Source organism: Triturus cristatus, chromosome 7, assembly GCF_964204655.1.
Source record: "Triturus cristatus chromosome 7, aTriCri1.1, whole genome shotgun sequence".
Lineage (NCBI taxonomy): Eukaryota > Metazoa > Chordata > Amphibia > Caudata > Salamandridae > Triturus > Triturus cristatus.
The window spans coordinates 451,307,500-451,334,672 of record NC_140590.1 but is presented as its reverse complement, the minus strand read 5'-3'; the positions used below and the strand labels follow the sequence as shown (position 1 = coordinate 451,334,672).

General features: G+C 42.9%; 1 long non-coding RNA gene across 1 annotated transcript in view; it reads right to left on the bottom strand.

Moving 5' to 3' along the window:
• Positions 1-26,565, bottom strand: part of LOC146809911 (uncharacterized) — a 37,911-nt gene extending 11,346 nt beyond the window's left edge. The window contains exon 1 of the long non-coding RNA XR_014965594.1: positions 26,453-26,565. This is a non-coding gene — a long non-coding RNA (uncharacterized LOC146809911). The remainder of the gene's footprint in view (positions 1-26,452) is intronic.
• Positions 26,566-27,173: the final 608 nt, after the last annotated feature.

The following is a 27,173-nucleotide window of genomic DNA, read 5'->3' as shown; positions in this document are numbered from 1 at the left end:
ACTGTCTCGAGTCATGATTTAACTAATAATAATCAACAATAATCAAAATAGAGTACTCAATAATTGACAAGAAATAATAACCAACACTGTATTTAAAATTATGATTCTTTATCTAAAATTAGTTCAAATGGAAAGCAATCAAAATAAATCATTATTCTCATAGTTACCTATTCTAGCTAAATGTCATAAATGGTCATCAGGACAGGTCTCTCGATAAAAGTCTCTTAGGTCACCGTCCTCACGGCATCGATCCTCACCAACGCAAGTTCGGAAAGAAGTGGCCTCAGAATCCAAAATGCAACGAACGAACCCTCTCTAAGCTAACAATATTTATAATGAATGAAACAATAGAAGGCAACATAAAATGTTTTCGATATCCGCTGAACCGCTGAGCAAAGCGAGCAGGAAAGGATGTAGCATCGCTACATTTGGAAAAATCTCCGCTCAGAAAAAAACACAAAAATAAAAAGACGGAAGACGGAACTAAATCTTGAAATGTTTCTTTTCCATTTTCATATTTCCTCGGAACCAGCATGATGATCATAATGTTCATTGAGGCTCCTTTGTCTTCCAAGGACATTTGGATGTCCGCCCAGAGCTGCTGTCCTCACGGAAAACTTTTAACCAGGCGAAGACTGTGGTCAGATGACTCTCGACCATGTTCAGCAAGGCCTTCTCATCAGAGTTCTGAGCACTCAAATTTAGGCTTTAAACGGTAGCCATTTTTTACTAGGCCAGAACTTATCATCTTAATTAAAAGAGACAAAAACAACGTTACCACAGCATAGTGATTAAACAGTGTTAACCCCACTAATACCCTTATGTGTATGTAATTATCTAGCCTTTGCAACACAAGAAAAGCATTAATACACGACATTTAAAAAAAACGTTTTCGTGCTTTAAAATAAACAGCACTCAGCAACATTTATTAATAAAACATGCACATTATTAATAAACGACACAAATGCTTCCCCACGTGTAGTTTTCTCTTGTTATTTCTTGTTGGTTAATTAGAACACTTACACAAAACAAATAATTAGTAATTATAAATTAATAATTTTAATTTCTTTCGACAATAGACAAACCAGAGCTTTAAAAACCCAATAGATTTTCAACAGAAAACTCTGCTCCAGCACATGTACCATAGAGTGACATGAAAATTGAATAGGACAAAACGGTTTTCAGAGATTTTGCTTGGTGGGCATATATTTGGTACTGCGCTCTGACTTGCAGAGTTCTTAGCTGCCTTATAAAGCTTGTTGTATATTCGTAGCCTTGTGGCCACTGTACTGTATAATCCTGTTTTTTTCTCAGCCCTCAACAAATTCCCCATATGGGGGCATATTATCAAGGACGGCGTTAAAATTATCGCCGGTTTAGCGGCAGAAAACTGCCGCTAAAGCAGTGATAATGGGCTTGATAATATGCACTGGAGAATTCCCATAGAAGCCCATGTTCACACTAGAACATGGGCTTCTATGGGAATTCACAAGGGCATATTATCAAGCCCATTATCGCCGCTTTAGCTGCTGTTTTCTGCCGCTAAACCGGCGATAATTTTTAACGCCATCCTTGATAATATGCCCCATGGTTTCATTTATGGTTTGCTTTGCAAAATATAGGAATATGATTTGGCCTCCTGTGAGGGTAGCAGTTTGGGTGTAGAAAAACAGAGCAATGTACTGCTAAGGATTTTGAACCTGGCGCTATATTTAATGTGTAATCAGTCATTTAAGGGGCAGTGTGATGTGGTCTTGTTTCTCTCTATTTCCTCACACTTGATTTTCTCCTCCATGCCCTCTCCTCCCCATGCTGCTAGGTGGGTAAGGAATTTAAGGCACAATAAAGCACTTTCTCAAAATTCCTCGAACTAGCCACGTCAAGTCCTACTCTTAACTCATGATTTCATTCAGTACTAGTTTGAAGACCAACACAAATCCACATGAACACACTTTTGATGAACTGTACTGGCCATCCAAGTGCAATGTTACCATCAGTTCATTCCCATTTAAAAATAAAGACAAACCTGTAGTAGAGTTCTACAAGCACTCTCTTGAAAGCATTACAAATGGGCATCTGGAATTACTTTTGTGAGAAATCGTTTTTAGGTCTCGCGAGCCAAAGGCTCGAAGAGACATTTTATATCTGGGCATTTCAAAGTGCTGCCGTGGCCTAAAGCTACAGTGCACGTGAACGTGCACGCGCGCAGCCCCATGTGTCTTAACTCCGTAGCGATCGTAATCACGATCACTTTCACTTTCGCGGGCTCCTCTGTTGCTGGCATTCCCCCCTCCCTTCTCGTTTGTTTTATACATCGCTATCTCCATCCCCACCGTGACACACTCCTAGCTTTTTATGGACATTATGATATACTTTGAAGTGCTTGAGTCACTTTACGACAGTTTTAAAAAAACTTTTTGATAAGCGTGTAGAGCGCTTGTTTACAATAGCGATTGCGAAAGCGGTCGCTTTCAGTGCCGCTTGTTCATTTAAGCTGTTCCTTATTTCATATGTAGTTACCTGAAGGTGAAAGACAGAATTTTTTTTAGAATTTAAACACACCTTTTACATCGTTCCATGCTCATTTACCCCGCTCGCATTGCGCACAGCATCACAGTTCCCATGCGTTTTTTGAATGCACTTCGACCACTACTTAAAGTAAACACAAAAAGGTGCTACGACACGGGTGCGGCGCTTTGTTTTTAATTACTTTGAGCCATACTGTACAACGGCCCGCGCTGATGTGCAAGTGCAACATCTTATAGAACGGCAACGCCGATAGATCCCGCATAGATGAAACTTATTGGCTTTGCAAATGCTTGTTTAGCACTTATAGCCTGCAAACGAAACAACGCCCAACCACATGCATGAAAATACTGGACAACAACGGCCACTGCAAGATCCTACACCATCACCTCCCCTGCCTCCCGGATGCTGCTTTCGGTTTCATTCTGTGCCAGATTCCATGTCAGCGAACAAAATACCCTTCAACGCGACAGCAACGGGTGCCTTGACCCACTGGGTGATGTCAATAGTGCCAAGCGACCTCAACCCTCCTGCTGTGTAACTAAGCAAGAATCTGAGACTCGCTTGGATCCGTGACAGAACAGACACTTACTTAAGGGGGCTCACCTAGTTTATTTTCCTTTAGAAGCACTTTTCATGAGCACTGTTTTATCTCGCACTCTTACTGCTCATGAGGCCTCCCATGGACCTATGTGAGAGAAAGCGAAAGTAAGTGGCACTGCATCAGTTGAACAAAGTGCTGCACCCCATGGTAATAATTAGGTGCGTGCTGGACCTCACTGTTGTTATCCTGTTGAAAGGAATACGCAGTGAAAAAAAGTGCAAAATCATTTATTGAACATTAATAAACAAGTTATTAATGGGGCGTTCCGTCTCTGTCTACTGTGACGCTCCATTTCTCTCTCCGCTTTTAATCTCTAGAGCCTGATATTCTTGAATCAAGCCACATAAACATTGAATGCCGACTGAGACATGGAATTGCACAAACCCCAGAACAACACAACATTTGGGAATATAACGCATCCATGGGTGTTCCTTCTTCCTCCCTGACCCACATCTTGTGACAGTTGCCCCCCCCCCCCTCCTTCTCTCTGTCTCATTCTCTCAGAGAAGCACAGCAGTGAAAGGTCTCTGTCACAGCTCTGGTTGCCCGAATCCCTGTTCATGCTCCTGAATTAACATCTTGGGACACATTCTGTGGTGTGATGCAGCCTTTTCTAGCAGGTGCGCAACACCCATTGGACTCACAGGGCTTCAGCCCCCCCCCCGTCGTGTGTGGCAGCCCGGGATGAGACCGCTTCCCGGCGCACACCCAGCCGCACCCAAGCACTTCACAGGTCTTTAAAAGACCATTTGCATGTTAATGAGGCCTCGCTGTTGTTTCACCCCTTCTAAGAGCCCCTGCAGCTCCACTCTGCCTAAGGCTTAAAAGATTCAGCCCCCCCCCCCGACATTTTTTCTTAGCCCCCCACGAAATTTGGCTCTAGTTGCGCCTCTGTTGTCTGGTGCTGCCTGTAGCTATGTTATTGCTCGTGTGGTCTTGATTGCAGTGGGACTACAATGGCAGTTTACTCCTTTGTTTTGCAGTTGCATTTCTACAGCGCCACTTCCTCTAGACAATTCTGATGCACTAAAACGCTTTGGAAAGAAGAAGAGTTTCTACCACCGGACAAAGCTATTCTGTAAAAGTGTTTGGGTGGCAAATGAGTTGGGTATCGGAACAAGCGTGCATCTGAGTCTCAAACGCATCAGCACCGGCAGCCAAGAAGCAGGACTGAAGTCCTTGCAGCTTGCGCTTGAGAGACATCTGTTCAAAACAAGCATTTACAATGCAACGGTCTCGCATTCTTGAAAGTTTGAGATATTGGCGCTGCATTATTATTTGCAACGTCAATAGCTCAAACTTTCAATAATGCCAGCCTTACTGCATTGCAAATGCTTCTTTAATTTGTAGTCCTGCATTGCCCACACTGAATACATTCCAGTGAAACGTAACTTCGGAATAACGGCTTGCTTTTTAAATAGCGCTGCATACTGAGCATGCCGTTTTTAAGGCCTGTAAAAATGAGGAGGCAATTTTACCAATTTAAATGTATCCGTTTCTGTCATTTCGAACAACTAGAGGCAGAGTTGATCTTGCTGGGATTCTAGCTAGTGACATATGGATAAATGCCAAGAGCAGCGGTGAGAGTTTAACTAAATGATCCATTGTCGTATGTCATAAGCTCGGCCTGGCTAACGCCGTGACCTCTGCTCCCGCCAGCAGGGCTGGGTGTACACAGAGAGAGAGGAGAAGAGAATATTCCGTTCTGTCACAATGCAGATGCGTGACCTATTGCTGCATCCAATGTAAAGAAATAGAAAATCTCTTTACTTTTGATGCAATCGCGGCACCATGTTTTTCTATTTCTACTTCTTTACTTTTGCTGAAATCACGGCACCCGCGTGGGTGCCTAGATTGTAACAAAAGTAAAGTAATAGAAAAGAGATGGCAGGACGGCCGCACTTAGCATGCAACTTGCCCCTCTGCTTAAAAAAAAAAAGCATTTGCAATGCAATAGGTCTCCCATTTGCGAGAGTTTAATCTATTGGCATTGTAAATGGCAATGCCTTTTATTTATGTTTTAAAAACCAACACGTAAATAAAAGGCATTGCCATTTACAATGCCAATAGCTCAAACTCTAACAACTGCGAGACCTATTGCATTGCAAATGCTTGTTTGGTTTTTAATAGGCCCTCTCTCGTTATAGGCTCATCTCTTGGAGGCCCTCTGGTTCAAGGCTTTTGAACAACTGACATAGCGCTTGGCTGCGTGCTAAAAGACTATATTGTCCTCTTGTAAATTCGGAATTCTTACAGAAATCAGGAATACTGTTCACAATTCCCATTCTAATTCACTAGTTTCGCCCCATATTTAACCCGGGGATTTCTAGTGTTTTGTGTTGCTTTAGGATGTAAATTCTGTGCTTTGGCATCACTTGTAACCCAGGTGTGGTCTGGGTCACTTGTAATGAGTCCTTGAGTAAAACACCACTAAGCACTCTTGCTCTCTTTAAGGAGAGATTTCTGCGAGGTATATGGATGTCTTTTTAGGTCAGGTGTTGGCCAAGAACCTTTGATTTTACTAAAATTATATGTATAATATGCTTAGTTACAGGGTCTTTTAGCCAGCCCTCTTCATCCATTGATCTGTTATTGTGTCATTCACATGTTCTTCCATCCGCTGTTACTTATGGAATGGGGCAGTGGGCCAGCCCACTTCCATCAGTGACTAACTTCATTGCGAGTGTCTGCAATCTGTCCTTTCGTGAATTCAAAATAGTTCCCTGATGTGCTAGGGACTACTATAGCAATGTGTGCATTTTTAGATCAAACAAACATATATAGAATTGCTTTTTTTTTAAAGATGGATGAGGGCTTGGCAGCTTACCCAACAACAAAGCTTTGCAAAAAAAAAACATGACCAAAGAAAACTAGCACTGACAAGGCCAAAAGACTGCCTGCTAATGCTAGAACTATTGGCTTTGCCAATGCTATTAGAATGTATAATTGCATCTAAGATGCAGGCATATTCCCATTTAAACCATAAATGGTCAAACATATTGAACCTAGAAACTGAAAGGAAAGAGGGACTGTTGTCAGGGACATTCACACATGAATGAGAGGACATTGTCTACCTTTAAACTTTGTACACACTTTACAAGCAGAGGGACACCACAGAAAGCTGTAATACAACGTTATACTTTAAAGATACAAAGCAAGCTGCCATGACCCTATTTCTAAATCCATAGCTGGCCGCAAATCTTTCATCACGTTGAACAGACGTAAGGGAAGAGGCCTTCACCTTTGCTGCACATGTGTTGTTTTGCTTTCACATTGCCCATTCTTACAGTAAGTATGATTGACAACCTCTCTGAGATTTCCATTCTTTTGTGTTTCAGAACATCCAGAACAACCACGGCCACGCTATCGAAAATGCGGTGCCGACTTATTCTTTTCAGTTTCCGGCTTCAGTTGTATTGTAATGGGCTTTTGATGAGGATGTGATGGAGCTCTCTAGCGCGCGCACCCATTCACTGCCGCCCGGCTTGAAGTCAGATTCGCCGCAATGGAGGACGTATGGCAAAGCGTTATTGCGTCAGTGGGAGAATGCTCCGGCAATACCCCTCCTTTCAATGCGGATTCTCATTCGATGGCCCTTAGCGAGGCTTCCTAATGTGGGTATGATTTTCAGCATGTATGATTTATTTCCTAGTAGGAGAGAATGGTCGTTCATTAATTATTCAGAAAATAGAGACTATTTTTTCGAGTCCTGAAACTTGATTGTCTAAAGGTTTAATGAACAATGTATTTTGCTTTTGAGAATTCTAAACTCTTTTACATTTTTGATATTTAGTGACTCTTCGGTGAAACAAATGAGCAAAGTGCTGCAGTAGAGTGTGAAGAGGATAGCGCCAGAAGCACGGGATTGACACTGTGGTTCCGTGCTTGGAGGTGTAGCAGGGCCTCTTGCTCCAAGCCCACACTGTGAGCTTCTAGTAGGAAGCAGGGATGATGCTCAAAGTGATTGGTTCAACTAATGGAGCTGGTGTGGATGAAGGACTGATTGTGCATGGCTGGGATATGACTCGGTGTTTTTGTCCCTAGTGAAAGGGAGAAAAGTGAGCAAGTGGCCGAATGGCTTTGGGGATGCGCAAGGATGGTTCAGGTCTTTGTAACCATCTGAGATGGTAGTTTGGTAACTAAATACTTGTGTCTCTTTGGAGTTTTCGGTCGGTGACATTGGAGCTGTGGAGCTTTTTATTCTAAAGAGCAAAATACACCTGGTCAAAATAAGCACCCACCCATTAGTTACCATTCCATTAGGAGCTCGAGTTCTATACTGGTCTATCATGTCACCGCTCCAGTATAATGAGGCTGCAAACTTGGGTAGTTAGCAGTGCTGCAATTGGAGAAAAATACTCAAGAAACCCATAAATCAGCATTTAAGGCTTGACAGAGGAAAGGAGGTGGAGTCACGATGGTCAGACCTTAAAAGACAAAATCTGACAGCCAACCTATACATTTGTATATAAAAAAAAAAATGCAGCAAACCAATTGGCAACAGGGATTTATGTGACAGTAAATCTGTTCCAAATTACTTAATTAGTCAATCAAAAAGTGACTGAATTTTTCAAACTATCTTACATGGTTAAGACACCTGCTGCACAAATGATTGCATGCTGAGCAGGCAGCTCCTCCGCTAAGGCAGAAGAGCGTCACCCCACTGCTTTTTGAGCTGTACAAATTTTCAGCTACCCGAATAGAGTGACAGGATTTACATCCCCATCCTTTGGACCCATAAGAAACTGATAGTACACATTTTGCTCTATGAAGATCTAAAATAGTTTTTATATGAACCTAACCCAAATGTCTTGCAAAGGCCTCAATATTATGAGCAAGCCTATTAAAAGACTGCACATGGGTTCTCAATAAAGGGTCCCAGTTCAATTTGAAAATCAAGAATATACCCAGGTATCAACATTGATTAGTATTTTCTATAAAATGGCAGTCGATTTCCAAAGTCTTTGTTTTAACATATTTAGGGTCAATCACCATAACATAAGATCTCAGGAGGTTTTGTTTTTAGGCCTAAACTATCCATGAAATCATAAAAACAATCTATTAAGAGTTGCAGGCCATTTGCTGTACGTGCCATTAATACAGTATCATTTATGTACAGCAAGCCTGGCATCAGCATGTTGTTTCCCCGTGGGACAGCTTTACATTTCTCCACCAAAAATCTTTCTATCCATGCCAGCCAAATGAACCACCTCCATCTTATATAAATAGAGATCAGAAATGAAGATTCAGATTTTGCTCAGTCATTCCCCACCCAGACCTAAAACCATATTCTATGTCTGATAAGATCTTCCCTCCTTCAGCCCAGTCCATAAAACATTTCAGCACTATCCGGCCTATAATTTTCACCTCAGCATCCACTAAAGAAATAGGCAGGTGGCAAGCTGGTTCCACCCAGTTACCATTCTTAAATATCAGCATAATAATATAATCAATAGTTTTGTTGTCACTTGCAAACATGAAATGGCAACCACCATTTATTTTATTCAATGATGACGATGATGAAGAAACATTACCGTTCACACTCGGCCAGTTTGTTGAGGAAAAGATCCCAGCTGGAAATATCATCGCTGGGGACTGCAGGGGACTGCTGGTGATTGTTGCTGATCATTGGAGGCAAGCACGGCTGCCCTTTCGCAGGCGGCCGCAGCAAGTGTGTGCTCCTGGCGTCTTGTGGAGGCAGCCTGACTAGCACGGTGCAGCCTGCAACTCAGCTTTGAGTGCCCCGCTTGCCCCTGTTCTCATTCCAGCTCTCCGCCGCCTCACCGCCTCATCATAATCATCCCCACACCATCCCGGCTGAAGTCACAATGTTGGTCCAGCAGTGTCTTTAACCTGCCGCAGATTTACTTCAGTATTACCCTGCTGTTTCACAGCCCACAGCCTACTATCGCCAGCACCCCCACCTACAAATAAAAAAGACGAGAAGACAAGGCTTGGGATAAGGTGTTCTGGCGATATCAAGGCTGTTCCTCAGTTGCCCACAGTTGTTCCAGTTACCCTGCTACCCCAGCACCCACTGGCACCCACTGCCCCACCCCCAGGTGGGTCATTCAAAAATCAACTGGTGAAACTGCAAAACTACAGTTTCTGTAAAATAACTACAGTCTCCGTAAAAGCACAAGCCCCAAGATCCCTTACCAACCAACCATCAGGAAGACATGCAGCCCCTCTCACTAGTAAAAGCCCCTTAGAATGAGATCGGGGCAAGTAAGGAAAGCTCCAACAAGGCCTTCTAAAAAAAAGTGCAAATACGAAGGCTTCCCTCGAACACTCAGCAGTATCCTCAGTGGCCCTCGTGCAACCTCAATCACCAGCAAATCTAAAAACATTCTTTGACTCAGGGCATGAACACCTGATCACCATAGTGCCGAAATCAGGCCCAACAGAACCCATAAAATCTACGATAAAAAAGGATTCATTAAGGGATTACTTTAGGAGCTCAGCACCAGCGACAGCCTTGAGGAAAAAAAACAGCCCATCGGATAAGTTTCAGGCTCCTTCCCCTACGAAAATAGCAGCAGTGTTGCATCAAATTTTGGTTCAGCCCATGATCCACGCGGCTGCTGGTGGGTTTGACAGCTTGACACCAACAAGCCCCCCAGTAATGACAGAATCTTTTCTTATAGATGCCCCAGATGCTCGAGACGACAATCTATTGCACCAGGCCTCTTCTCAACAGTCAGCCCAACAGACAGCCCAAATCTAACAAGCTTCTCTTCAAGTTACCACCTCCAAAGATGCCTATCTGCCAACCTTTCAGCCCGCCCTGAATCGGAGTCAGTTTTCCCCAAGAGCACTAAAATTCCCAATCTCAATCATACCTGATCACCAAAGAAGGAGTACCAAAGTTCTGTCACCACAGGTCATGACCCACTCACGTGCCCACTTCAGCAACCTCAACCAGTCACATCTAGAAAGTCCTCGACAACGCTGACCAAGGCGATCAAATGGTTAACCCAGAAGGGCCCCATGAGAATGTAATCTACACTCCCTTAGACGTATAGTTCTTAATCACCAAACCTAAAAAGTCCACCGTGCAGGAAAAGTCTCCATCAATTAACCTTAAAGACCTATGGTCTCAATTACTGCAAACCCTTCAAACCACGGCAGCAGCATTAACCTACCACTCAGAGAAGATGGACCTGCAGGGGAACCTTTTAAACACACTTGCGGCGTACACTGCCGGGATTGATCAAAAACTGGAGGCGCTTAGCTCACTCATTATAAAAGCCCAATCCCAAGCTCAACTGGTCCAATCAGTATGCTGTTGATCCCCCATTATCGACACATTATCGTCTTTACCTCAATTTCTTGCCTTAGAATTAACGGAAATCAAGAAGCTTCCAATGCCGGGCCACTTGATTCTTCACCCCAGCCTTCAAGCTTGGTACAGGGTCCAACACCCTGGAAGTGCAACCCTGACCTTTCTCCTCGCATCCTATGGAGCCAGCGGATGGCAAAGCAATTCCCACCGAACCACCCAACCACCACAACACTCACCGGCTGTCGAAACGGGAAAAAAAAAGACAGCGGAAGTGCCGGAACAAACATATAACTGAAACGAAAATTTCAAGTGTTAGTAATTTCCCAAAGACCAATTCAGAGCTACCACGGGAAGACGTGCCAGCTATGACAGGAGCAAACCTGAGCCCGTAATCAATAGCGCACCAAATGGTTACTCAGACAGAACTCCCACAACAGATCAGTCAACCAGCAGGGCCATTTCAAGATCCACAGCTCTCCTCGCAGCCACTCACCCAAGTAAAATCTGGCTTTAATCAGTCCCCAATAGTGGCGCCAGCACCAGATGAAGGGCAACCAGGAACTGCAAATTCTCAGACGCCATTTCTAGACATTAACTCCATTCGTCCATCTACAGTGGAGGACAACAATCTGGGTCCACAGTGCACAGCCAAAGAGTTTGGCCACTTGAACCCCTCAAATCTACCAGTCCGTCAACAGTTGGTGGCCACATGCAAAAGATCTCCTGTTTTACCTTCAATTACCTATCACCATGAATTGACCCTTACACCGCCTGCTATATCCATAACCAAGCTACCCCCTGAAGAAAATTTAAAGCAAACAAAGCTGGCAATGATCGACGAGGTCTTCATGCAAGCAACCAATAACTCAGGCACTAAACTGCTGCTAACTCCAGAATACATCTCCAGAGGCCACCACAACATTTGTAATCGAGGGAATATTCTTAGACTCTTCAATTCATTCCCGGATTTAAACACCTTGCAATCAAAAGACATAATTGCCATTGAATTTATACGAACCATAGGACCTAAAATGGGTGAAGCAACCCAACTCACACTAGCATCCCCAGCAATTCGGGAACTGGTTCAGTCAAAAATCGATCAATTTAAAAACTGGGGCATAATAATCACAATGCCAAGCATCCCCCGCTATCTATTAATATGAGAAAATAACCAGGCTCATACTTTCAGTACAACTTCGGCTCCCTTTTCAGTATTAAAGACAGCAAGAAGCCGCTCGCCAACAGCAACCCCAGAGCCTACAACTAACCAGCAAAATCCAGAGAGAGCAGATTGGTCATGGCTACCAGGGGCCTTATCTAGAAGCCAGAACGATTGAAACATCTCCAACCACGGCCTAACAATATGTTCCTGGAATATCAACGGATTTGGGCAGAAAAAACAATCTGCCGCCAGCCTTGGATTTTTGAAGGAACATGACATCATTCTCTTACAGGAAACCTGGGCAGTAGATAGTATCCCCATAGAAGGCTACTTGAATTTATGTAATTCGTCTCAAGACAGTCCAAGTTTGGCAGGCTGAGTGGCTGCCTTTCGATTTATGCATCAACTAAACTATCTCAACGTATCACACAGATAACATTTGAAGAAGACTGGCTCTCTGGAATAGTGTTGGGAGGCTCATCCACTGTTAGCCAGTTGCTCCTTCTCAATGTCTATATCTCCCCTTGTACCACCAAGAAAAAATCTAAAATGAACTGTCTGACCAAAATCATTTGCAATTTACTAAGTGAGCACGGCAGCTTACCCCAGCATAATTTCAGGAGATTTTAACACCAATCTCTATTGTAACTCTTCCAAGTACACTGGGATTGATCCCCCAAAGGTTCCCCCACATTTCTTTCCACAGTCGACTCCTGCATGAAACAGACCATCGATACTGGGGGAGTATGCAGTAATCCAGCTTGCCAGTGAAGGATTCACCGTATTGAATGGGCGTCTTTATAAGGACACTCCTCCTGCCTGGACCCAATCAGACGACCGAACCCACTCCTTTTTGGACTTGACCCTAAGGAGCAGGGAAATACTGCCTCTGATTGAGAGTTATTACATCGCATCACAAGGCGAGAGCGACCATCGGCCACAAATTATAACACTATCCGCCTCCATCCCATGTCATCAGGAACTCGCTCATACCCATTCAGGTTGTCACAAAGAGAACCTAAAGCAAATAAAATGGTTGGATGCTGCAGCTCTCCCTTTGATGGAAAAAAGTAGAGCTCTACTACACCAACCACTGGAGTCAGATACTTCTGTTGTCAGTGGCTGGGCTAGCCTCATAAACCAACTATTTGAAGAATTGCCACCCAAGAGGAGCACTAGGCAACATATATTTCAATTTTACATTTCACAAGCACATGTTAACAATTGGTCTAGGACCACTGTGTTTTGTATCAAGTTTACACCCAGGTCCTTGACTTCTTTTGGGTTACCCCATTTTTGTAATGGCTACAAAGAAATTAAAAGCACACAGAAATCGAGCACTCCATCTGTCGAGGAAGAGCCCTGGCAATAAAAACAAATTCAACAACTACAAGCAAGCCCAAACAGTTTTCAAGATCACAATGCACAGGGAAAAACAAGCGGCCTAGGGTCAACTTTGGCTGAAGCATATTCACGAAAGCAAAAATCCTAATTCAAAGCAATTTTGGTCCTGCGTAAATAGGGGCTTACAAGGTAGAAGTGGTCACGGTAGTGCAAACATCAGTGCAGATGAATGGACCCAGTTTTTATCCTCTCATTTTAGAGATCACAACAAAAAGGACGACCATCTCAAATCCCTCAGTCCAGCCAATGCCGCTATTTCATCTCCGTAACCCAAGAGCTCAAGACGACTCGATCTCAGTCACTTAGCTAATAACCAATAAACAAGGGCTCTGCGAAAAACAACGACACACCGTCAGAGACCACAGTGACATCAGATGAACTAACAAAAAAGATCTCATGCTCAATAAGGAAAGCCAGGGCCAAAGGAGCTCCAGGGCCAAATGGTCTTCCCCAAGCTATGTTCAAATCTGATGTCAACCTATGTTCAGCTTACCTGACCCCCCTGTTTTTCTACTGCAGACTAAATAACACCGTTCCAGAGTCCTGGAGAGGTGCTATCATTCACTCAATTTATAAAAGTGGGAAGAGAAATGATCCTAATAATTATCTAATGATAGCACTCCTCGACGTTGAGTCCAAATATTATGCCAGCATTTTATTGGAAGAGCTGCAGGTCTGGGCCGACACAACAATGCACCTCCCTTTTAATCATATGGGTTTCGTGGCCAACTCTGGCACAACAACTAATTTGCTTACCTTAACCATCCTGATGGAGAAAGCGGCAGTTCAACAAACCAAACTACATTGCTGCTTTGTTGATTTTAAAGCGGATTTTAAAGAGTCCTGGGGCATACCCCCGACCCTTTTACATGCTATAGTTGTACTCCACATGGAAACATGGATCAAAATCAAGTTGGGTAAAGGTTCCCACGTTTCCAGATAGATTGGAACCAAAACCGGTGTCAAACAAGGCTGTGTGCTGGCTCCACTCCTTTTTAACTTTTTTATATCAGATGTATCCCCATCACTTGATAGTGTTAACTGCCACCCCCCTCAACTAGATGGAACCCGCATCAGCAACCTGCTGTATGGCGACGCCACACAAAAGTGGGCCTACAGAGTCTACTAGACGAACTGCTTCCCTATACCACAAGAAACTCTTTAGAACTGAACTTGCTAACAACTAAAACAATATCTTTCGGGAAGCAAAAGAGGTCATACAGGGGGTGGTACTTCAATAATGCAAAGCTCAAATCAACATCTTACTACAAATATTTGGGAATCTTTCTTGACACCAGATGTTCATTTGTCAAACAGAAAGATGCATTAAGGACCAAAGCCTTGTCATAAGAGGCCACTGCCGCGAAACTGTCCAAACAGCTACTTGGCCCAAGCCTAACCCCTATGCTGAAAGTGATGAAGACTAAGATAACCAACTCTCTGTTGTATGGGCACGAGATCACGAAGGGCACAACAAGTATTTCATTAAACAGACTAACAATCAAACATTTTAAACGTGCTTTTCGCCTGCTAAAATCAGCTTCACCAGCCCAAGTCTGACTCAAACTGGGCCTACTAGACCATCATGGTGTAGAGGCCGGTGCATTTATGAAGTTTTGTAACAGACTGCACCACGCCGTGGAGGGTTCCCTGGAGGCCAGACTTTGGCAGGAAATATCGAAAAACCAGACTAGCCAGAAATATCGGCAACACCTGGATCACAGTTTACAATTACTTGAAGTCAAATAACTCTGGGGAACAAAGCCCCTTCCAGCGGGTGCTAAAGGTTGCCATCAAGAAGAGTGTCAGATTGTGGTCCTTTCATTTAGACAGGGCAACGCTGTCAAAAAGGAAACACACTTGGGCAGTAATTTCCAATTTCAAACCAGGCGTCGAGTTGCCCTATTTATCAAGCCCATTTTCACTTTATTGGAAACAAATGTTTTTAGCTCTGAGGATGGGTGACTGGCCATTTTTAAAGAACCTTCCCGAATGGCGCTGTCCAGGCAATAGTATCAAATGCAGTTTGTGCGGCTATCACTCCGAAGCAATGGAACACATAGTTTGTGTATGCCCCACAATGCTTACAGTCAGACGGTCATTATTGCGGGAAGAATGGATCAGGCTAGGAGTTCGATCATGCCGCCAGGCTATAATAGCTGCCTTAAATCCAGACAACACCAAACTGAACATTGGGCTTACCAAATTTGTCAAAAAGGCATCAAATCTGTCGGGAGACATTAGTGCCGCCAAATCTTTATTCCCTCAGGAGGGCCGCATTCAGTCTGCAGGCTCAACAACAGAACCCTAGACTGCCAATAATAGCCGATCAGATCCAGGCTTCCGAGCTGTACATTATCTGCCTAAAATGATGTTGAGGGTTTTAAGCTATTTATAAGTTCTGTATTTTTTATTCAGTTTGCTCTCTTATGAATGAATCGAATGTGTTTTAAATTGTAATGATTTCTACCCAAACAATAAAGTCTTATTATTAGAAGAAACTTGTAGAGTGCACGAATGCCAGGAGGCATCTTTGTGCTGTAAGTGAACAAGGATTTGTAAGCCCACTAATTTCCGAATAACCAAGTTTTTAAGGATTCCCCTAAAAGCTAGAAAAGGAAATGGCAGATTTCAATTCCAAAGGAAGACTATTCCAATTCATGGCAGTACAGATGATAAAGCTCCTGTCTCCCCATGAGGAGGGTTAAAAGGACAGAACAGATTACCTGCAGAGCTAGAACATAGTGTTCTACTGGGCAAATAGCTTTTGGAACTATTCTTCAAATACTCAGGGCACTGCATTGGACTAGTGCTGCTACACATTAGTACAATGAATCTCTTGATATTTCTGAAGTGAAAAGGATCAACAGAACTTGGTCAATCTGACAGAAACGTAAATACGGGCGTAATGGAAAATAGTGCCATCCAGGTGTCATAAATAGCTTTCTTCCCTTTCTCATGAAGGGCTGATGTGGTGTTGCATCCAGTAACAATTTGGGACAGGGGCAGAAATTCATATATTTCAAAGCCTCAGCTTGCTGCAATACTGTGAGCTAGTTTGTAGAGGACTTATTTTCATGTACAAAATGCTAACCACAATTTTTGACATCCAATGTTTTTAAAATTAGCAATCGCAAGGATGACGACATCGGTATCTACTGTATAAATCATTATTTCAGAATGACATTCAGTTGCTGCATGGACAAAAATAAAGTATAACTCGTGTGTCTGTTTTCTCATGATTGCAAGGCAATAACATTTTGAAATTCGTAATCGGCTTGGAACTTGCAATTTAATCCTGACAGGTGACAATTACTTGCTTTCCTTTTATGTTAATAAATGTCACATGCCTACTCAGTAAACCAAACAAGTCTGTACTTGTTTTGAACTTGGCTAAGGAAACTATTCTAGTCTTTGGGTACAGGTGTGTTAGATTCAACGTGCTTGTGATGACCCTCACCTCTTTTTTCTCTAACACTTTGCTTGATGCCTCCTGTAAGATGCATATCCCACACAAGATCCAATCATTTCATGCTTTTTGCTGAAATTTCCATGTAAGGTATAAAAACTGTTACAGTGTAATCATTAAATATTTGTTAAGACCTAGGAGGTAGCAGATTTACTATAGCTGCACCATCTAATATATTTACATCCACTTCTGATGCAGTGCTGTTCATGGTGGTGCTTCCAGCAACACTGTCCAAAAGCTGCGACTTCTGTACTTGTCTGAGTTTTCCACTCACAGGTATAGATGGCGGAAAAGACTGATTCTCGTGCTTGAAAAGTTCTTCCAAATTACCATTTCTTGTCTGACACTCAATATATAATCTAGCAAACACATTGCAATTACTTTTAATGAGGATAGTTTGCCTTTAAACGCAGACAATTTACACAGGCTGGTGCTGAGTAATTGAAGTTTGTTCCTTGCTATTGTATATGTTATGGGCTTAACTTCGTTGCTGTCCAGATTGGGTATATCATTGCGCTCCTCCATAAATGGATTACCAACTTTCTTAATTGTGTACAGTAGAGTTTTGACATTTTTTGTGAAAGATTGTTGTACACTAGGTATTTGCTCCTGGTGGCAAAGGTAGTTTTATTTTGCATTTACAAATGTTGGTTCAAATTCATATACAACCCTGGAAATCTCTGGCCTAAATATCATCCAACTTCTGAGAGCATCTGTATTTTTTATCAGACCCATAGCACCTCCATCTCCCGAGATGATAGCATTTTTTCTGCTCATGATTTTGATTTAGAGCATTTGATGATAATGTGCCGCTGCTTGTATTAGCATCAAACTTTCCTTTACAAAACTCTAAGTGAATGTGTGGGTGGCGTTCTACTGGTTTTACTATCAACTAGGGGGACTGTAGGGCTTTTGTGAATGGTCCAGCATACATGCTCTGTCAAGTATACCAAAAGAAAGGGTATGCAGTTCCTCACGGTAAAGGGAGAGAGTGTATGTAACAAGGAGACCGTGTACAAGAGAAAAGGAATTCCTCTTGTCGGAACAAGGGTTCTCACACACAAAGCAAGCTAAGTGTCATGCTTCATCATATAGACCTGCTCCTCGTCGGGTCGACGCTGCAATACCCGACGGGCACCCATAAAGGGGCTCTTTAGCGGAGATCTTTTGTTCCTGGCCATATGGTGCAGTGCATGTGAGGGGCCCAGTGGTATAGATGTGGGTGAATGTGGGTGATTTAAAACAAGTTGGATAGTCCAAAATATGATTTTATTGAGGCTGGCTATCCACCTGGTTAACAACAAGATAAGAGTGGCAGGTTGCTGACGTGAGGGTTCAGCTCAGCTATGCTCATCTCTGGAGGTCACCCAGAGGAACTGCATGCCCTTTCTGTTGGTTCTACTGGTTTTGCCATGTCGCAAATGTGAACAGACAACCATCGAGAATGATTACTATGATTTCTAGCAAACTTCCATGGAAAAATCTGATCAAGTACTTGTATATAACATTCAAAGTTACCCTCGCTAATTGAGCAAACAATTGAATTGCCCAAAATTGTGGGTACTCATTTGATTTCCAATTAACTCAGCTATAAAACTCCCATATTTCTTCATAGAACTGTCTAAATTCAAGATAACTTTACTAAGCCTTTCTCTGTAATATGTACAGTGCAGCAACAATAATTTCATGAGCATGACGTGTAGTGGTTAAGGGGGAAACCTTAATATAGCATCAGCTTTTCATATGGTAGGAATTTCAGCTTGCACTAACATAGTGGTCCATCCACTGTTGAAAAGGCAGTCTCCAAGTACTTTAAAGAAAGTCATTTTAATACAATGTCCCATCATCATCACAAAGTATTTATCTTCACCATATAGATGTGGTACATCCCATCGAATTTTTCTTGCTACAGAAAAGAGAGGTTGGTCCATTGAAATAATGGGTGTTTGCCCTGGATTGAGAAAATGAATAGACTCTTTAATGACTTTCATGCAATACAAGACCATGGATTTAGAATGAGCACTTTCTGTGAACAGCTGCAACAATGCAGTAGTTGAAAGTGGTCTTAGCAATGATGCATGATATGCTGCCAAGATATGCTTTCTTATGAAGAAATATTTCCACTCTCAACATTGCACATCACATTTTCAAGAAATGTATATTCATAGATGTTAACAGCATCAATTATATCACTTTGACGATCAACTGCTACAGATATGGAAGGGAATAATCTGTATTGTTGATTGAAGCTGGTTCGATATTTGTATACAGTTCTGGAAGATTTGAAATCTGTTTTCACTTTGCCATATTAGGATTAATCAACACAATACCATGATCAATTCCTTCCAGTTTTCGTACTGGGTGTTGTGTCAGAGTTATTGCTGTTCCATAGAAGGAGTCTTTAGCTGCTATGGAACTTGGGTTGTGATCTATGTTACCAATATTTCCACTGGTAAGTACCTGCATCTTTAGGTTTGGAGGACACATAACTGGTTCACTCTCATTTAAAAAAAAAAATCTTTATTATTACATTTTATCTTTTCCATTACATAAGTTGTCAAGCATCGATAGGCATCGCATTCGTAATAACATCTCTTGTTTTATGACACTGTGCAGAGAGATGGATGCATTTCCTTCTCATAGTCATGGTGTCGTTCGTGTCCACAGTATAGGAATGCTCATGCAGTTATTAATCGTCCTGGGCACTCACGGCCCACACATTCTGTCATCTCCAATCGAGGGCCAGAATAAAAGTGTTTGATATGCCTTTTCATAGCAGCGGTCAGTAATGCGAGAAAACAGCAATGCTTATAGGAGAATGTTGTTCATATTGGATCTCAACTCTTGAATTGCATCATATAGCGCTTCATGGACAAACAGATCAATATATATATATAAATGCCGTACCTGTTCATTAGATATCTTCTTTTATAATATTTCAACCAAATCCTTTAAAAACCAATAATAAATCAAAACAAAAAAGAGACATCAATTGGCTGAGGGAAGATGTATCCAGTACCTAGTGTGCCATTTAGGTACAGTCATGTCTAGGCTAGTATGCAGGTATTGAACGCGGGCCGCCGCTCCTGTTTTCTATGCGGGTGCATGGTTGCTAGGGTTACCTATGCTTCCGTTTAGCATCTTTACGGAATGCGAGACCTGTGTCTGACCCAACCGCTGTAGCTGGGATAGCATAGAGATGCAGCACTACTTTCAGGTGACATATCAGGCGCTAGGTTCTGCCTGCTGTGTGGGAGGTGCCTGCAGAGTGGCATTAGAGCGCATGAGAGTTCTGAGCATATCATCCCAGGTCTGTGCAATGGAATACTTTCGCAACCCTGCCGTTTCTTCCCTGTGTAGGGTGGTGCCCTCCGCCTGTGCCCATACTTCTAGGGACTTCCCCCAATGTAATACCTCTGGTGGATCCTTGTGCTTCCATCTCTTAGTTATAAGTCGTTTCGCTATTATGAGGCCCAACTCTCGAAATCTGAAGCTCACTTTATTGACCTTATTTCTTTTATAAAACCCCAGGATACAGACCTCCCATGTGGCCGGTACCTCTGCGTTGGTGCAGGTAGTGAGTGTTTCCGATATCGCACGCCAATAAGTTAAAAGCAGAGGGCAAGACCACAGCATATGTAGTAGGTTAGCTCCTAGGAGGCGGCACCTTGGGCATTCGGAAGTGTTGATATTAAAATATTTATTAATTGTATCTGGTGAAAGATACGCCCTTTTTAATATATAGGTTTGTATGAGTTTGAATAGTGAATTACGTGGTATATGTGTGGCGCTGGCTAAAACCTGTTCCTACTCTTTATCAGTCCAGGGACGGCCTCTGTCCTCAGTCCAATATGTGCGAAGTCTCTGCAGCGGCTTCAGTACATGTATGAGCAGGGCCTGTACCAGCCAATGTATCACATGTGACCCCTCCCCATTACATGCAGGTACTGCAATAGTTGATGTGTCGGTGGCTCATTTGTCATGTCCCCCCATGCTAGTGTAAACGTCCACATAATGGTTGCATATAGGAGAAATTGGCCCACTGGTAAACCAGTATCTGCTGTTAGTGTCGCAAAAGGCAACAAGGTGTCGCTTGCATACAAATCTCCCAGTGTCTCCACTCCCGCTTCAGTCCAGGGCGTCAATGTCATGTCGGTTATAGGATTCCTACCTCTAGGCGTCCCTATAAGTGGTAGCGTCGGGGCATAGGGGAGTGTGTCTTTTGTGAAGTGAAGGCTTCTCCTGTAACATCTGTGTGCCAGCTCAATATGCATCTGTGTCGGGCGGGGAATTTTCGTCAGGGGGTGAAACAATCCGCATATCTGGATCTGCGTCCAGATTGTTGTACCAGTGGCCGTGTCCGCTAGATTTTTCCCGCGTAGCCACTTCGCGACCCACTGTAATTGTGCGGCTATGTAATAGAGTTCCAGATGAGGTACTGCCAATCCTCCACTTTCCGAGGGTGCATACAGTTTCTGTTCTGCAATCCTAGGGCGCCCCGCATTCCAGATCAAGCCTCGGGTTAACCCCTCCAAGTCCCTAAACAGTCTCACTGGGACATATACAGGAAGATTCGCAAAATAATACAAGAGCCTGGGAAGTACTATCATTTTAGTTAAGGTGATGAGGCTCATCACATTGAGCGGTAGTGTCTTCCAGGATTGCATCTGTGCTCTTATTGAGGAGATGGCGCGAACCAGATTACCCTCCAGTATGTCTACTGGGGACCTGTAGATATATATACCAAGGTATCTGAACGTGGTCGGATACCAGTCTAGTGCAGTCCCATTAATGATTATGTCTCCCTCGGTCACATTCTCGCAGAAAGAGTAGGCGCCTGACTTAGCCCAGTTTACCCTGAGACCCATAACTTGTTCACTCTCATACAGTGTGCAAATGCTATTTCCTAAGTCAACACATATTTGCAAAACCTTATCATATGAATTTCAAATACCTAGTTTATGGAACTTCTTCTTAAGTTCTCGATTTCTCATTTGACTATGGATAGAAAGAGCAATGTATATGGACATAGGACTTTTTTGTTGCTAATATGTATAAAAAAGGAAAATGAGTGTGGTTCTGAATTCTTAACACTCCTAAACATCAGTAATTCAAAAATAGACAACTCTATATTTTTAGTGGCTGTTTCACAGGAATACTGATCTCTTACGTCGGATCCATCAAGTATCAATTTAACAAGGCCAAGAAGTGATCTGGAACTGATCAGTTTCTACAATAAATCCACAAATGCTCCATTGAAGTTTGCATATTTCTGCATCATGTCCCTTCTAACAACATTTGCTGCATTGGAAATATGTGCGGCGTCAGAATTTTGACTTTTCTCAGACATATACTAATGTGGATCCTATGTAATCTTAAAAAAGCTAACAGAACGTCCCTTCCTTCATTGTATGCCTTCAAACCTCTTGTATTTCTGAGAATTCTCTCTTTTAGTCTTGTGAAGTTAACCTTACCTGAAGTGGAATCGAGCTTCTTTACTTTGTTTGCGTAAAGGTTTACTAAGTCACAGAGTTTGAAAATTGTTTTAACATCTCCCACTAGCAAATCTTTCAGAAAAGATACATGCTCAGCTATGGCTATTCCTTCTACTGAGGTTTCACTAGGTAATCTGTTTTTATTTTTTCATATACTGCGTGCTCTGTGATAGAATCCAACTAAACATTTATGATGGTATTCAGCTTCCTGAGCTTGCATATCACCCATGGACAATTTTGCAATAAAGTCATGTATCTTGAATTCATTTGTCACTCTGACGATCATTAGCATCCACCTCATCTGTTTTCGCCTTTTGCATTAAAGAAGTATCTGATTTGTGTTTTAGTTGGGCTACCATATAGCTCTGCATCACTATATTTTCTTTTCTGAGCTTTTTGCACCTTTACATTATCACACTTGTTAAAACACAATTTATGCCACACTGCATTGTTGGTCCTTAGCTTCTTCTCACTACCAGAACTTTCATTGAGCTGTTCTAGTTCGATATTCATAGGTACGCATTCCAGTTTTTTAAATTTCTTCAGTTACGGTCTAAAACACTATATTGAGACCCATAATGTTTGCATGTAGCATTTACTGGGCTAGTTAAGTGCTATCCTGACAAACAACACTGATGGACTATTTTGTTACAATAACATCATCATGCTGGAAGCTTAACCACTGATTGTGGGTTTTGCAATAAGGTATAGTTTTGACATGCTACTCATTTTTAGGCATTACAGAATATGCATTGAAGCTGAAAAAAAGAATGGTACATATTAATCTATAATACATATAAATAAATATGAATATGCACATCTAATTAATAAAAGATTTGAATTTTAATGTTTTCTAAATGATTTGGGGGAGGCTTTTTCATTTTATGTTTATGATATCACAGTCTAGAGCCAACATGGGCATGTACTTGGCATGCCCTGACATGTACACATGCACGTTTGTGCCAGGTTTGATGCATATCTAAAGATTTAAAATATATATATATATTTTTTTTGTCAGCCTTCTTGGATTTCGATTACACTATACAGGTACCGCAGGTTCTAGTCTCCCCCTGGGGCAGCCCATTCACCGCTGTTTTCCATGCCAGGAGACATGTGGTTAAAATCCATTCAGTGCTCCCTCACCTGTAGGAAGGTTATCAAGCCATAAAGCCACAAGCACCTCAGGTTCCAGCCTGCTGTTGGCACAGCCTGCCCACCACTGTTTTCCGTGCCAAGATGCGCTTGGTTGAAATACATTTGGTGTCCTCGCACCACAAATTCCAGCCTAATCCTGGGGGTGCTTGCCCACCACTGTTTTTCATGCCAGGAGGTACATGGTTAAAATCCATTCAACGCTCCCACACCTGAGGGAAGGCTATAGTGCTGCACCATCACGGGCAACACAGTTTCCAGCCTGCACCTTTGGAAGCACGCCCACCACTGTCTGTTTTCCATGCCACAAGGGCAGTGGTTAAAATCCATTTCATGCTCCAGCACTGCCCGTCATCACCCAGAAGAGTCTAGTCAGGGTCACTGCTCTTGTTTCTATGGTGCTGTAACTCCACAAGGTACTGTTTTTTTTAAATCTCTTCTTACAGCTGTGTCTGTGACTTAACTCATGATGGTAAAGTATAAGGTTCCCTCAACAATAAATGCAGGACAAAATTCCACAAGACTAGATATATATATATATATATTAGGAAGCCGGTGGGGTTCCTCAATAAGGAAATAGAACATGCAGAGAGACTAATAGCAACATCTGGGCAGCACCTGAGACATTTCCAATAGAAGGAAATGTCACTTCTATCAAGAGAGTGTTGGGCACACAGACAGGGTTAGCTCCTCAAGCCCTGTACATAGTGACTCCCATGATGAAAATCTCAAATTTCTATTCACAGGATAATAGCTTGTTATTTGTATCTCCATACAATAATGACCACCCCGGCTAAACGAAAGAGGTGCCAGGGATATAAGAAAGTGGGCCATCTGCCAATCTGGCAAACATTTCAGCTCTGGGCCTGGGATTATCACGAGCAATACTTTTGGGTGAAATAAAAGGGCTGTTGGAACACCTTTTAACACCTATTACTAAATGCCTGGTTATTGAGGACTCCTTGAAGCATCTTAGGAGTTTGGACCCTGTAGGATCTAGTCTTATATAACTTCAGGCAGGGGTTTCACACCTGGGCCTTGTAATATCAATACATAGCTATCATCTTCCCCAGAGTGGTGTGAAGGACCATACTGTTTGTAGCAGCCAGGATAAGCAACACCAACAATGCCCAATGCATCCTGACCTCAGACTATGTAACACAGGAGGATCATTCAAAGGGGGACTCGAAGCAGCCTGCCAGCTACAGTCACTACCTACTTTCCTGGATAACATGCTGCAGAAATCAGCTGATGCTGATGTTTAATCGTTTGAGACCGGTGCTGATGGTCCTACTCAAGCACCAGGAAATGGGAGGGTATTAACAGCAATGAGAGGGTGCCTGATACGACGACCATAAACCTACTCCCTGCCTGTAGCCCTTACATGGTAATCATAACAAAGGTCCTGCCCCTTATCCCTGGCACAGTGGAAACCGCTGTACAGCTAAAGGACAGAGGGGCACATGCATCATTGTTTTTTTGAGGTCGCAAAGGGGCAGATTCCCCAAATCTGCCCCTTTGCGACAGCAATTTTTGCATTTGGGATGCATCATCGCAAATGCAAAAATCGCTATTTGAGTAATTGCAAAAATTGTGATTACTTAAATCGCGATTCCATTTAGGGAATCACAAATTGCGATTCCCTAAATGCAATGCAACAAAAAAATAATACCGATTTCGCTTTTAAGAAACGCCAATTACCATCAACTTAAAGTTGATGGTAATTTGCGAAAACTTTGAAAACTGCAGAAAAGTGCATTTTTCAAAGTTCTATGTTGCACACAAACATGCCCTTGGGGCATGTATTTGTGCAAGATGTTTTTTAATTGCACTTTCAGGTGCGCATCAGTGTGTCCTTTTGGCACCCTTGCACCCTTGAAATTGCATGCACAATTTGCGAGTACCTATTTGGTACTTGCAAATTGCGCATGCAATTTCCATTGATTCCAATGGTCCTCTAGGCCCATAGGAATAAATGGGAAGCCATTCGTTATCTGCGGTTCGCAATTTGCGATTCGCAAATAAGGAATGTGTAGGAATTGCACATTTTTTTGCGATTCCTAAATGCATAAGGAATTGCGATTCCTAAACTGCAATTTCTTAAAAATTGCAATTTAGGAATCGCAATTCCTAAGTTTGATGCATTTGGCCCAAAGTGTTAGACTGGCTGCATTCAAAGTTAATTTTCCCTATTGCAAAAGCTGACCACATCATGATGACATGAAGAATTGGTTGGATTGGCCACATGAAAAAGGTGGTCAAGGGAGACTGTATTCATATTAATTTTAAGCATTCCAGGTCCACAGGGGCGACTCTGGCAAAATCTGCGTCACTCATTCAGTCGGGTAAAAAGCATTATGCTTTTTCCTTTGGGCTATTTTTACTGACTCCTACAACATGATATGGAGATGCCTCCTGCCCAACTACATGGCTAACAACTTGATGCTCATTATCCATCTGATATCCCATTCAGAGGTGGGCGGAGCTCGCAGAGTTGCACTACTCGAAATTCCTCGGAGTTGCATGAAAAGTCAGGGGAATTTCCCAGAGTTCAGCTCTGCCCTACCCAACTTTTTACCTGGATCGGAGAGTCGTCTTGCTTATCATTTTGCATTAGTAGGTGATCCTTGACCAGAGTAGGCTGGATGTTAGGGTGGCTGTCCTCACTTACCCTGAAAAACAGGCTTATTCTTGGGCCAGTGGGTTTCTTAACAAGGCGAAAGCCAGCTCACAGCTACCAGGGGCTTATGGGTCCGACCATGCTTTCACAAGCTTATGTTTTTTGTGACACTGCTACATGTGCCTTGGAGGAAATTCATTTAGGGGTGGAGGTTTTGTGGGCTTTACACTTTGGGATTTCATTCGTTGATATCTGTTGAGCTCCTACATGGGTTTAGACTGCTCGATCTTAAGTCAGCATTATCTGTATGATGGCCACGGTGGATATCGACAGTGAAAAGGAGAGCGGATAGAAACCAGGGATTTGATTGGCCTGTCAGGGAGGCGGCATGCCTCATGTTGTCAGGAATGTGATGCGAAAGAAGCGTCTGGGAGTAATGCAGATTACCTCACGTAAACCAGACATGTCAGAAGTCGTGGCAATGAACTCAGATGAACTGTTAACACATAGGAAATTAGCAGAGGGATTGTTTTTAAACCAGGAGAGATTTCAAACGTGAGATAAATAACGACTGGGGGCTAGCCGGTGCTCCCCAAACATGAGCCAGTGGCCCTTCACCCCACACAGGCCTCGGCAAGATACACAGGATATTATGATATCACAGCCCCCATAAAAAAAATTAACCAGTGAAGCCCAGAACAACCCAAAACATGGGCTTGCATATCCAGCCCTTACCCTCTTACGAGTCCAGCCAGCACAGCAGCCAGAGCAGGATAAAGCAGAGTAAGGCACAGGTGACAGCCGGTTGGGATTTGTTTCTCCTTCATGGTGGGTGCTACAGAGTGACTCCTCTACTCTGAAACTGCCTTGTTCAGCCTGAGCCCGCGAGGAGGAGCGGGAAGTGAGCGAGGCACAGGACAAATGGCAAAGGAAGTCAACAGCCTGAGCCAATTATAGCCTGGAGGCGTAACCAGCGTTTCCATGACAACAACACATCAGCTAACCCTTCTGCCTCCCTTAAAGGGAAGCATTATCTAATTCATGTGCTCACCGGTAAGCGATAGACTCCACTTCGCCCAGTGGAACTCGGCACTCCAAGTGCAGTGGGGTATGGACAAAACTCTGTGAACTCCGCCGGTGGAGCGGTCCACCCTCAATCTCATTGTCTAATAGGTACCAGTGTTTGAGAGTGGATCATGAGATTGATTGACTCTGTACTATTGATAAATCTGTTCCTACCAATCATGTGGGTGGAGGAGTGAACAAAGTCAATGATCAAATTATAGGGACACTAAATCCGGGCCCTGCATACTTGTCCAGTGTGTGGTCTCTCCAGCCACAGTCCATCATTTATTAGCCTGGAAACCACTACCCATTCTGGCCCACAAGTGGCACCCAATCACTGTGATAACAGGGGGAACAGTGCTTTAGCACCTGGAGCGTGTTTTGTTTCCGT